The sequence below is a fragment of the Nematolebias whitei genome, chromosome 1 (genome assembly GCF_014905685.2).
Source record: "Nematolebias whitei isolate Nwh7 chromosome 1, NemWhi1, whole genome shotgun sequence".
In the NCBI taxonomy this organism is placed as follows: domain Eukaryota; kingdom Metazoa; phylum Chordata; class Actinopteri; order Cyprinodontiformes; family Rivulidae; genus Nematolebias; species Nematolebias whitei.
This window is the reverse complement of record NC_056498.1, coordinates 91,967,464-91,977,932: the sequence shown is the minus strand read 5'-3', so window position 1 is coordinate 91,977,932 and position 10,469 is coordinate 91,967,464. Positions and strand designations below refer to the sequence as shown.

The 10,469-nt window shown below is 44.2% G+C and overlaps 1 protein-coding gene and 1 long non-coding RNA gene across 2 annotated transcripts in view; one reads left to right on the top strand and one right to left on the bottom strand.

Annotated features, from left to right (window-relative positions):
* Positions 1-10,469, bottom strand: part of LOC119407813 (WD repeat containing planar cell polarity effector) — a 170,923-nt gene that overhangs the window by 140,090 nt on the left and 20,364 nt on the right. The window lies entirely within an intron of this gene.
* On the top strand, positions 3,688-5,027 carry LOC119420891. The gene is made up of 3 exons (XR_005187318.1): positions 3,688-3,809; positions 4,182-4,284; positions 4,367-5,027. It is a non-coding gene; the product is annotated as an uncharacterized LOC119420891 (long non-coding RNA).

Here is a 10,469-nt window from a genome sequence, read left to right as displayed (position 1 = left end):
TATATACAAACCGGATTCCAAAAAAGTTGGGACGCTAAACAAATTGTGAATAAAAACTGAATGCAATGATGTGGAGATGGCAAATATCAATATTTTATTCGTAATAACATAGATGACAGATCAAAAGTTTAATCTGAGTAAATGTAACATTTTAATGGAAAATTATGTTGATTCAAAATTTCACAGTGTCAACAAATCCCCAAAAAGTTGGGACAAGTAGCAAAAAGTGGCTGGAAAAAGGAAACTGAGCATATAACAAACAGCTGGAAGACCAATTAACACTAATTGGGTCAATTGACAACATGATTGGGTATAAAAAGAGCTTCTCAGAGTGTCAGTGTATCTCAGAAGCCAAGATGGTAAGAGGATCACCAATTCCACCATTGTTGCGCAGAAAGATAGTGCAGCAATACCAGAATGGTGTTACCCAGCGTAAAATAGCAAAGACTATATTAGATGCCCCGCTGAGCGGGCTGGCCTGCTGCAGCGGTACATCAGAGCATCCGCCATTTTAAATGTGGCAGACCAGCTGGTCATTTAATGCAAAGAAATGGACAGAACTTCATAAAGCACTGTTCTACAAAGTGTATTAAGTTGATGCCTGTTCTGGTAAAGTAACTGTGTTTATTTTAATGATTTTAATGGTTTATATTTGTAGAGTTGAATTTTGGTTTATTTAATCTGAGCTGTGGGCGAGTTGACACTGTTTCAGTGGGGGGTTGGGTGGGTAACAGAGAAGAAGCAGCAGAGAGGTGTGGAAGACTACAATTCTGCTTCCTGGATTGGACCCTGGGTTGTCAATAATTTGGAGGACAAACAAAATCAGCCAAATTTTCTAGAAAGAGCGGCTCCACCCAAAGTTGGATGAAAGCCATCTCTCCACATCAGACCAGGTTTTCCCCAAAAAGAACTCCAGTTATCTATGTAGCCCACATTGTTTTTGTAATTTATTACCAGGTGGTGATCTGTTGACAGCTCAACTCCTCTCTTCACCCAAGTGTCCAAAACAAATGGCTGCAAATCAGATTACACGACTACAAAGTCAATCATGGATTTACGACCTAAGGCGTCCTGGTGTCAAGTGCACTTATGGACACCCTTGTGTTCGAACATGGTGTTTGTGATGGACCAACTATGACAAGCACAGAAGTCCAACAACAGAACACAGCTCAAGTTCAGAGCACATTGGCCGTTCCTCCCAAACATGCTCCTCCAGGTCACACTGTTATTATCCACGTGGGCATTGAAGTCCCTCAGCAGAATAAAGGAGTCCCTAGCTGGTGCACCTTCCAGCACCCCCGCCAAGGACTCCAAGAATGTCGGATACTCTGAACTGCCATTTGGCGCACAGGTACAAACAACAGTCAGAGCCTGTCCTCCAACCAAAAGGCGCAGGGAAGCCACCCTCTTATCTACTGGGGAAAACTTCAACACATAGGCACCAAGTCAGGGGGCTAAGAGTAGACCCACACCAGCTTGACGCCTCTCACCATGGGCAACTCAAGAGTGGAATAAGGTCCAGCCCCTCTCAAGTAGATTGGCTCTATAGCCCATACTGTGTGTCTAGGTGAGCCCAACTATATCTAGTCGGTACCTCTCAACCTCACATGAAATGTTGAGATTATTTGACCAAAAGTGAAATTCAGAATTAAGATTGTTTGTTCCTGGACTAAAACCAGGTGGTGGGCACAAACACACTGCTAAGCAAACAACCCCTGACCAGGTTGGTACTGTTGATAAACACCGACATGGAACCAGAAACAGTAGGCGGATGACATGAGACAATAGCCTGCGATAAACAGCAGCCCAACACTTTTTTGTAAGGGATTTCACCTTACCATTTCCTCTATCAGAGCCTCACACTGACTGTGGCAGCTTTGGCTAAATGAGCCCATTTATTTTTGCCATGTAGACAGAAAGAGGGATCGGCTGCCCGCCTGCCTTATTTTCCTTTTACAAAGCTGCTCGGCCCAGTTTTTTTGGCAGGCATTGCCAAAAAGGGACTTAGAGAAGGAAGACTTTTTTTGCCTGCCCATGGTCTACAGCAGGAAAAAAAGCAGATGACTTATGGCAAGCCCTTTTAACATAAAATAGGATTCACCACGCTTACATTCCAGATATCTGAAACTGAGTTTTGACTAGACATATTGGTTATTTAAGATATCTTGAATTGCATTTTGACTAGTCAAAATACTTATTTAAGATATCTCTAATTACATTCTGACTAGTCATAATGACGTCAGATTTACCATTGAGTTGTATGGAGGCTTCAATTCAAGATATCTTGAACTGAATTTTGACTAGTCAAAAATACAGTTCTAGATATCTCTAAGTTAATTTTGACTAGTCATTATTTGCTTTCAAGATATCTCACTTTTAGTTCTGACTAGTCATAATTACAATTAAAGATATCTTAAATTACGTCATTATTCAGGATATCTTAAATGTATTTGTAGATATCACAAATGAAGTTTTGACTAGTGCAAATTAAATTGTAGATATCTTGAAAGCAAATAACGACTAGGCAAAACTAACTTAAAGATATCTAGAACTGTACTTATGACTACAAAAAAGGTTGAATCATGTCATCTGGACTTCGTTTTTTTGTTAAAAAGAAACGTTTCGCCCCTCATCCAAGAGGCTTCGTCAGTCTGAGGCCTAGCCATCTGGAATTACCCAGAAGCCACATGATTCAACCTTTTTTGTTGTTATATACCTGGATGACTGAGAAAACAAACTTTGTGTACTTATGACTAGTCAAAATTCCTTTTAAGATATCTCAAAATGAATTCAAGATATCTTGAATATTTTATCATGTAGACGGCTTTTCTATTTAAGATATCTTGAATTCACATTTTGACTAGTCAGAATGACATTCAAGATATCTTGAATTGTTATTCTGACTAGTCAAAACGTCACAGATTTACGTAGCATTTTGGCGGAAAAATCACAAGGCATTGTAGCCTTTTTATATTATAATCTGCAAAATCAGGTCAGTCCAACACAATGCTCGTATTTTAAACATGATTTTTAGCGCGGCAGCTTGAATTATTTATTGTATCTGCAACAAGAAGACTTTTTTTGCGACGTCTTTTTCATGACAACCGGAAACCGACACTTCCTGCTTTGCGAGTCTTTGCACTAAGGAGAAATGTCTCTTTTTTCAACATCTTTGCTTAATTTGCCAATCTTTTCTTTCGCTGCTGAGGAGGAAATCGCAGCGGCGAATTCTCGAACTAATAAACGTGAAAGGACAAGTTTTTCCTTGAAGAAAATATCCACAGCTGCCAAGGTAAGAAAAGACGTAGCTTAGCGAGCTAACCGTTAGCTACAACATGTGAAGCGCATAAACATCGTGATAAAGAAGCCTAATTTAGTGTGCTACATTATTTGGAGTGTTTGAGACAGACATGATATAAAATCTTTAATTATATTTTTATGAGGTTCCATTAGTGCCAAACATATGTTTATGTGTGTATGTAGCGTGCTGTGTATATGTAAGTTGATGTGTTAAGTGAATCAATCTACAATCTATTACTTGTTTAAAGCTAAATATGTTATAACAAGTATTAATTATATATATGTGTGTGTGTGCTAAAAACAGATCTATTTTAGATCTCACTGTGTGTTGAAAAAAGAAATGTTGGCTTATTTCTGCAGAAGTGCAGCTGGTAAAGGTTTTTGTAACCATGTAGTTGCACTTTTTTTTTTACCAGACTGCCCACTACTCCCAACTCCAGCTGCCAACTGGTCCTCCTGTACTGGCCCGCACAAGAGATTTACAAAGATGACACAGACAAAGAACACAGGTAGAAAGATAAACTAAGAGAGGAACACATTCTTTTCTGTTATATTATTTAGTATATGATGGTTATGATTCTCATAACAATAATTGTAATAACTTTCCCACCTGTATATTATTAGTGCCATGTGAAATTTGTCATAGTCTCAATATTACTTGTGTCAAATATATTTTTCTCTCCTAACTTGTTTAGAATTGTTTGTTTTTGTAGGTAATGAATAAATGCAGGTTCAACCTCTATGGATTAGTAATATTTGCAAGTTAAGTAAAAATCTTAACTCTCAAATCTGTCCCGCTGTGTCCTACCAAATTGCTCACTTGTCCCTTTACATTTATTTATTTTTTAGTTTGACATATTTTTATGTTTATTTCTTGAAAGGGAATCCATCCTGAACCTGCCAGCGAGGTGGTGGTGGTGGTGCGAAAGCCCAAAACTGTGGTGAAAAGATGTTTGCACTCCACGCTTTACAGGGCTTTCACAGGTATAACCTTTGGGTTCATGTTTTTATGTCCATGTTTCCTTTGTCCAAACTTATTGTGATTCTGTCACTCGTGTGTTTGTAGGACCACTTCCAGATCCTGACATCCTGGCATCGGGAGAAAAACCACCAGCTGGAGTCCCAACCACTTATCACACTTATCCTAGAGATGGTCTCTCAGCTTTGGAGCTGGTACCATCCAGACTTGGGCCTGTGCCACAGGGCTCACTGAGGTCTCACCAGTGCCCACCTGTGAAGTCCTGCGCAGCATCATTCTGCACCACATGGCTCCAGACCTCCCTGCTCTTCCATCGATGCTGCATAGTCTTCCCAACATGTGTTTTGTGGCCACACTCGATCAACTTATGCACCTTCAGTCTTTGCAAGTGTCACATGAAGTACAGGCCAGAACCAGGGAGCAGTCCAGATGTCCTGCGTGGGCTGGGCCAGATTTTAGCAGGGGCTTACCGGGGCTGCAGCCCGGGGCCCCGGCATTTCGGGGGCCCCGAAGGATGTTTTATGTTTTTGTGAATTGATAGTGTCAGAATTTAATCAATGACTATGATGATTTTGACAGCACCGATGAAAAATGTTCCAATTTGTTCTGTCAAACGTCCATCTTTAATGCTTGCTTGTTATTGGTCCACTTTTGACGCATCTTACGCATTGCGGAGGAGCGTCAGGGAATATTATTTTGCAATGGCGGACAACAGAAAATATGACAGTGGAGCGCAGAAAAGAAGAAAGAGAAACGAAAAAGAGCATCGCGACAAAGAGGCGACAAACAAAATGCCTAAACTGACAGGCTTTTTTAAACCTGTTAGCGGAGATGGAGCAGAAATCCCTCAGAGCAAGCTCCTGGTGCTCCCCAGGGGGTTGAATGCTGTGTGTCAATGTGTGTGTTTATTTGAGGCAGCAGGCAAGAGGGGCTTGATTCAGGTAAAAGGTGGTTTATCTTTGGGACAGCTACATTTCTGAAGGAAAAACAATGCATGCATTACATAAGCCAACATACAGTATGAACACATAGCAGATATAAATCCTTTGAGTTTGTTCTACAGAATGCTGTCACAGGCATCAGACAACCTTCTTTAGTGCCACCCACGAATCGCGACCCTACCAACTACATCTCATCCTTCTCATCCTTTCAGTGTTTCATCCGATGTCTGGTGCCCACTGTGCCAGCCTGCCATAATGGCACGATCAGAGGGAAGAGGTGCTATGTTCGTCCTCTCAACCAGCCAGTCAAAGCAGATGGCCGCTTGTCCTGAGCCTGTTTCTGCTGGAAGTTTCTTCCTTTTAAAAGGGAGTTTTTCCTTTCCACTGTTGCCACTGTGCTTGCTCAGGATGGGAGACTGCAACAAAACCAAGATTCAACTTGTCTGCTGGATTCCTTAGAGAACTTTACCGATTGGCTTTTATGTATGTGAATGTTTCTGTAAAGTGCCCTGAGACAACTTTGTTGTGATTTGGCGTTATATAAATAAACTGAATTGAATTGAATTGAGGTGCAGCTGAATCAGCTATTCATCCAATGGTAGGTGAAAAACCACAAGGACCCCCCCCCCCCCCCCCCCAAAAAAAAAAAAAATCAGTTTTAAGATGTACAACAGGCACAATGCCCATGTATCATTTAGGATAAATGGACTGTACTTATATACTTATAACACAATCAGTGCCCTCATTTACCTACACACACTCACATACTCACACAATACTTTACTAGCTTTCTACCAAGCTAATTGAACAAAAATAATTCTAAAGAGACTACCGGTAATCAGTGCTTTAGATCGCATTCATACATCAATGGGACACACATCAGAGGTAATAAGATGTTCAGTGTGCAGGGACACTTCAACATGTGACTGCTGGTGGAGTCGAACCTCCATCTCTTCCACTGGAGGACAACTGTTCAAGCCACTCAGCCACATTTGCCCACAAACATAAAGATAAGGATAAAAAACACATTTTCAATTAAAGAAGAAATTCCGGGAGACCCAAGATGGTGCCGATGATGTAGGCTGTGTCTTGGACAGCTCCCGTCAGGCCTGATGGAAAACAAATTTTTATAACTACACTCTCGCTACCTCTGGGCTGGATTCCGTTTCCGAGATTAGTATTGCCGCAGTACTGAGCAAGTAGGTAATATGGCCTCTAAGCACAAAAAATCTAAAGTTTTGCTTTCGTCTCCACCATGGCCCATTGTTAATGCTAACGCTACTGCTAGTGTTTCGGACTGAATCGCTGGGCACTGGAGGGAGAGACGACTCGGCTCTAAGATCAGACCTCCTGGCCTCAATAAGAGCCCATGCTGTAGCAATGATTAATAAAGAACTGAGAGCAGTTCTGACTGAAGATTCTGACTTTAGAGCAAAAAAATAGCAAATTATTGGTGGTTTGGACCAAGCTGACGAACACCGCTGCATCTCTCAGAGCGGATATCGACCAGGCTGGGTCTGCTAATTTGGAGCTAAAAAAATGCTCGTCTTCCCACTCAAGCAAACTGGAAAAGCTGCATGCAACAGTGGTGGAGCTGAGGACTGAAATTAATGGGCTAAAAAACAGTCCAAGGCTGTAGTGGGGCAAACAATACGTGAAAACATTAGGATTATTGGACTTCCAAAGTCAACGTTTGAGTGTTCACCCACTGTGATTGCTAGCATGCTAATGGAAGTCCTAAAACTGGATAAACCACCATTGATAGACTTTGTGTACCAGACAGAGGCCAGGGGCAGCTCGGATAAGATTAACATTGGTAACGTGTGGAGATTTTGCAGCAAGCACGCAGCGGCGGTCGGATAAAATTCAAAGGGTCGGCCATGTTCATCTTGGCTGGCTACACCTCGCAGGTGGCAAGATCATGTGCAGCATTCACTGAGGCAAACCGGCTCCTACAGAACCCGTCGGGGGTTAAATATGGCCTCCTTTTTCCAGCGAGACTCCGTGCCACATACAGAGGTAAGGATAGGGTTTTTGATGATCCAAAAAAAGCAACGGAGCAGGGACAGCTGGACTGTAGGGGGCGCTAGAGCACCGCCCTTCTGGGGCTTCTGGAACTATTCACCATTTTACATTGAAGACTTAAAAAAAATTAAATAAAAATGAAATAATAAAATAAAAATATTTCAAAATATATGTATATATGATTTTAGTTGTGTAGGATAAATATTTTATAGGTAATGATGAGTTATGTTGTTTGTTTCAAAAAACGTTGTCTGATTGGTGACGTATTTCCGGTCTTGGGGGCACATGAATCTAATTCATAGACTCTCATTAAAAATGGCACATGTGCAGTTATTCTGCGTTGTTACAAAGGAATAGGAAGATTCTTGACGCAGATATCGGCACCCGGGGCATGTTGAACATGAGCTGTACACATCAGTAACGATGTTACATGTGATTCCGGTCAGTTGTTTTTTTTTTGTCCGGGAACAGATCCATGCAGTGATACAACCAGGCTGGCTGCAGGTAGCCCTTTATCTAATGCCTATTTGCCATTTCTGACTGATATGCCTTTCAACTTTTAGATGTCTCTGTGAAAAAGCCTTCAGCTGACTGTGCATTCTAAAAGTGGGAACTGGTGAGTTTGTTTTATTTCTTTGTTTGTTTGTGGAGTTAGCATGCCAGCGCTATCCTCCAGGTTATTGTAATTTTATATACTAAATGTCACTGATTGTGTTATACTATTTCTGAACACTTTGTATTGATCTGGAGAATGAAAACAAAGCCTCTTGCAAGTAACTAGCTCCTATTACCATTGAAACATTTAAGGTACATTGAGATGGTGAAATGCTATACAGGTCCTTCTCAAAAAATTTGCATATTGTGATAAAGGTCATTATTTTCCATAATGTAATGATAAAAATGAAACTTTCATATATTTCAGATTCATTGCACACCAACTGAAATATTTCAGGTCTTTAATTGTTTTAATACTGATGATTATGGCATACAGCTCATGAAAACCCAAAATGCCTGTCCCAAAAAATTAGCATATTTCATCCCACCAAAGACAAGTGTTTTTAATACAAAAAACAACAACCTTCAAATAATCATGTTCAGTTATGCACTCAATACTTGGTCGGGGATCCTTTTGCATGAATGACTGCTTCAATGCAGCGTGGCATGGAGGCAATCAGCCTGTGGCACTGCTGAGGTGCCACAGGCTGACAGAGCCTCTGTCCCCTGGTGGATCTCGGAGAGTGGGGGGTGCCTATTGGGGTCAGTGGGGGAGCTGGTCCCCTGGGGGGGCATTGCCACCTCAGTTCACCTCCCCATCCCAACGTCCTCCTCCGCCCACTCCACCACACCACCACTCAAACAGGGTTTTGGGGTTCAGGTGTACTACTGAGCTACGGGGAGAATCATCCATCTCCGTGGCTGGTGGGGTCCTGGGCCCTAATTTTAATATACAACCTAGACACTCACTTATAACACTCTCACGACACATGCATATATAGGATCTGGAGTGGGCACATGATCGCACTTAGGTGGTGGGTTGTACTACCATTTCCACCTCCCCGGACCTGTGCCCACTCTCATATGTAGCATGTAGACATTTAGGGTTCTGGGCGGAGATGAGGGGTGAACGGGCGCCGCCTGCTCTCTGGGCAAGAGGTGGGTCTGTGCCGGTCGCCACCTCATCCCCCCATTTTAAACGCACTGTATAACAACATGCATCAACACCATATTCGAGTGGGAGGAGGAGGAAGTGGGTCTGTTCATAATTTATTTATGCATATATAGATTTATTTATTTATTTTTTTTTATTTATTTATTTTTTTTTTCCCCTTTCACAAACACCTCCTTTCTCCGTGTGACACTAGGGGTCGGGGATGGAGGGGGGGGTGCATTGTTGGGGTCTGGGCTGTGGGTGGGCTTTGGGCCTTGGGGGCAGTCAGTGATGGGGCCGGTGCTTCGGTTCCTCCTGGGCTGTTCCGATTCTTTTAATCTAGGTTCCTGGTTGCGATGGCCGGCACTTTGACCGGGGTGGCTGCCGGCTTTCGGCGGGGGGTCGGCTATGGTAGTGTACGTGTGGTCGTTGGTGGTGTAGGGCGGCGGTTGGGGGCGTGGCTTCGCCTCATCCGGGCACTGGCTGGTCTTCCTGTGTGGCATTTGCGGTGGGGGTGCTGTGTGTGTGTGGGGGGGGGTGTGGGGGGGTGCATGGGTGGCGTGCTGGGGCGTCTCCGGGCCTATGGTGCGGAGCTCTTGATGTGAGAGCCGGCCCTCCTCAGCTGCGGCTCCCTGCTGCTCTGCCCCTTGGGCTGGGGCCGGCCTGTGGTCGCTGTCAGGTAGATGGTGCATGCGGTCGGCCCGACTGTGTGTGCCTGTTGGTTGCTCAGGTTGGGTTTTTGGTGGTCCCCCCTCTCTTGGATCAATTTGGGCCCCACGTTTGGTGTGGGGCCCACTCCCCCCGGTCGTGCCCCCCTTTGGCAGGGGACCCCCTTGCCACCGGTGCATTGGTGGCTCTCGGTGTCTGGGCTGGGTGGTGGGGTGCACGTCGGTCCGCCCTGGTTGCTGCCTGGCGGGGCCTGGGTGCCCTGGCTCTGTCGGGGCTCTGCTGGGGGGTGGTATGTCCTCGGGGCTTGGGGCTCAGTGTCCATGGCCGGATCTACTTGGGGGGGGGGGGGGGGCATGGGTCGCCGGCCGGGCCTGTGGGCTCGTCGCTGCAGCTTCCTGGAGGCACTGCATTATGGTGGCTGGGGTCACCCGGTTCTTTCCTCTGCTCCTCTCTGGGGGGGTGCGGTTCTCCCTGTTGGGAGACTCTTGGGGCTCCGGGCCTGTGGGCCGCTGTGTGTCTGTGGCTCCGGTCCTCCCTATGTTGCCATTGTGTCCTGGGGGGGCGGGTCTGTGGGCCCCCGCGTCCACTATTGGGCATTCTTTTGGAGAAATCTGGTGGTGGCGGGCGTGCTTGCGCGGGTGTTTGAATTCAGGTGCTTTGACAGATGCACGCTAGGTTGGGTAGTGGTGGAAGCTAGATGATTCCTTGTGCGATGTCGAATGTTTCATGGTGATATTGTGGGTGGCATTGTGCTGTGCATGTTGTTTTGTCATGGTGGTCTCTCGTCTTATCTTCTTCTCTTTTATTATTTATTTTTTCTTCTTTCTTCTCTTTCTTTAAAAAAAAATAAAAATTGAGCGATGATGATAAGTTCATTGAAACACTTCACAATGTTTCTACACTTAAA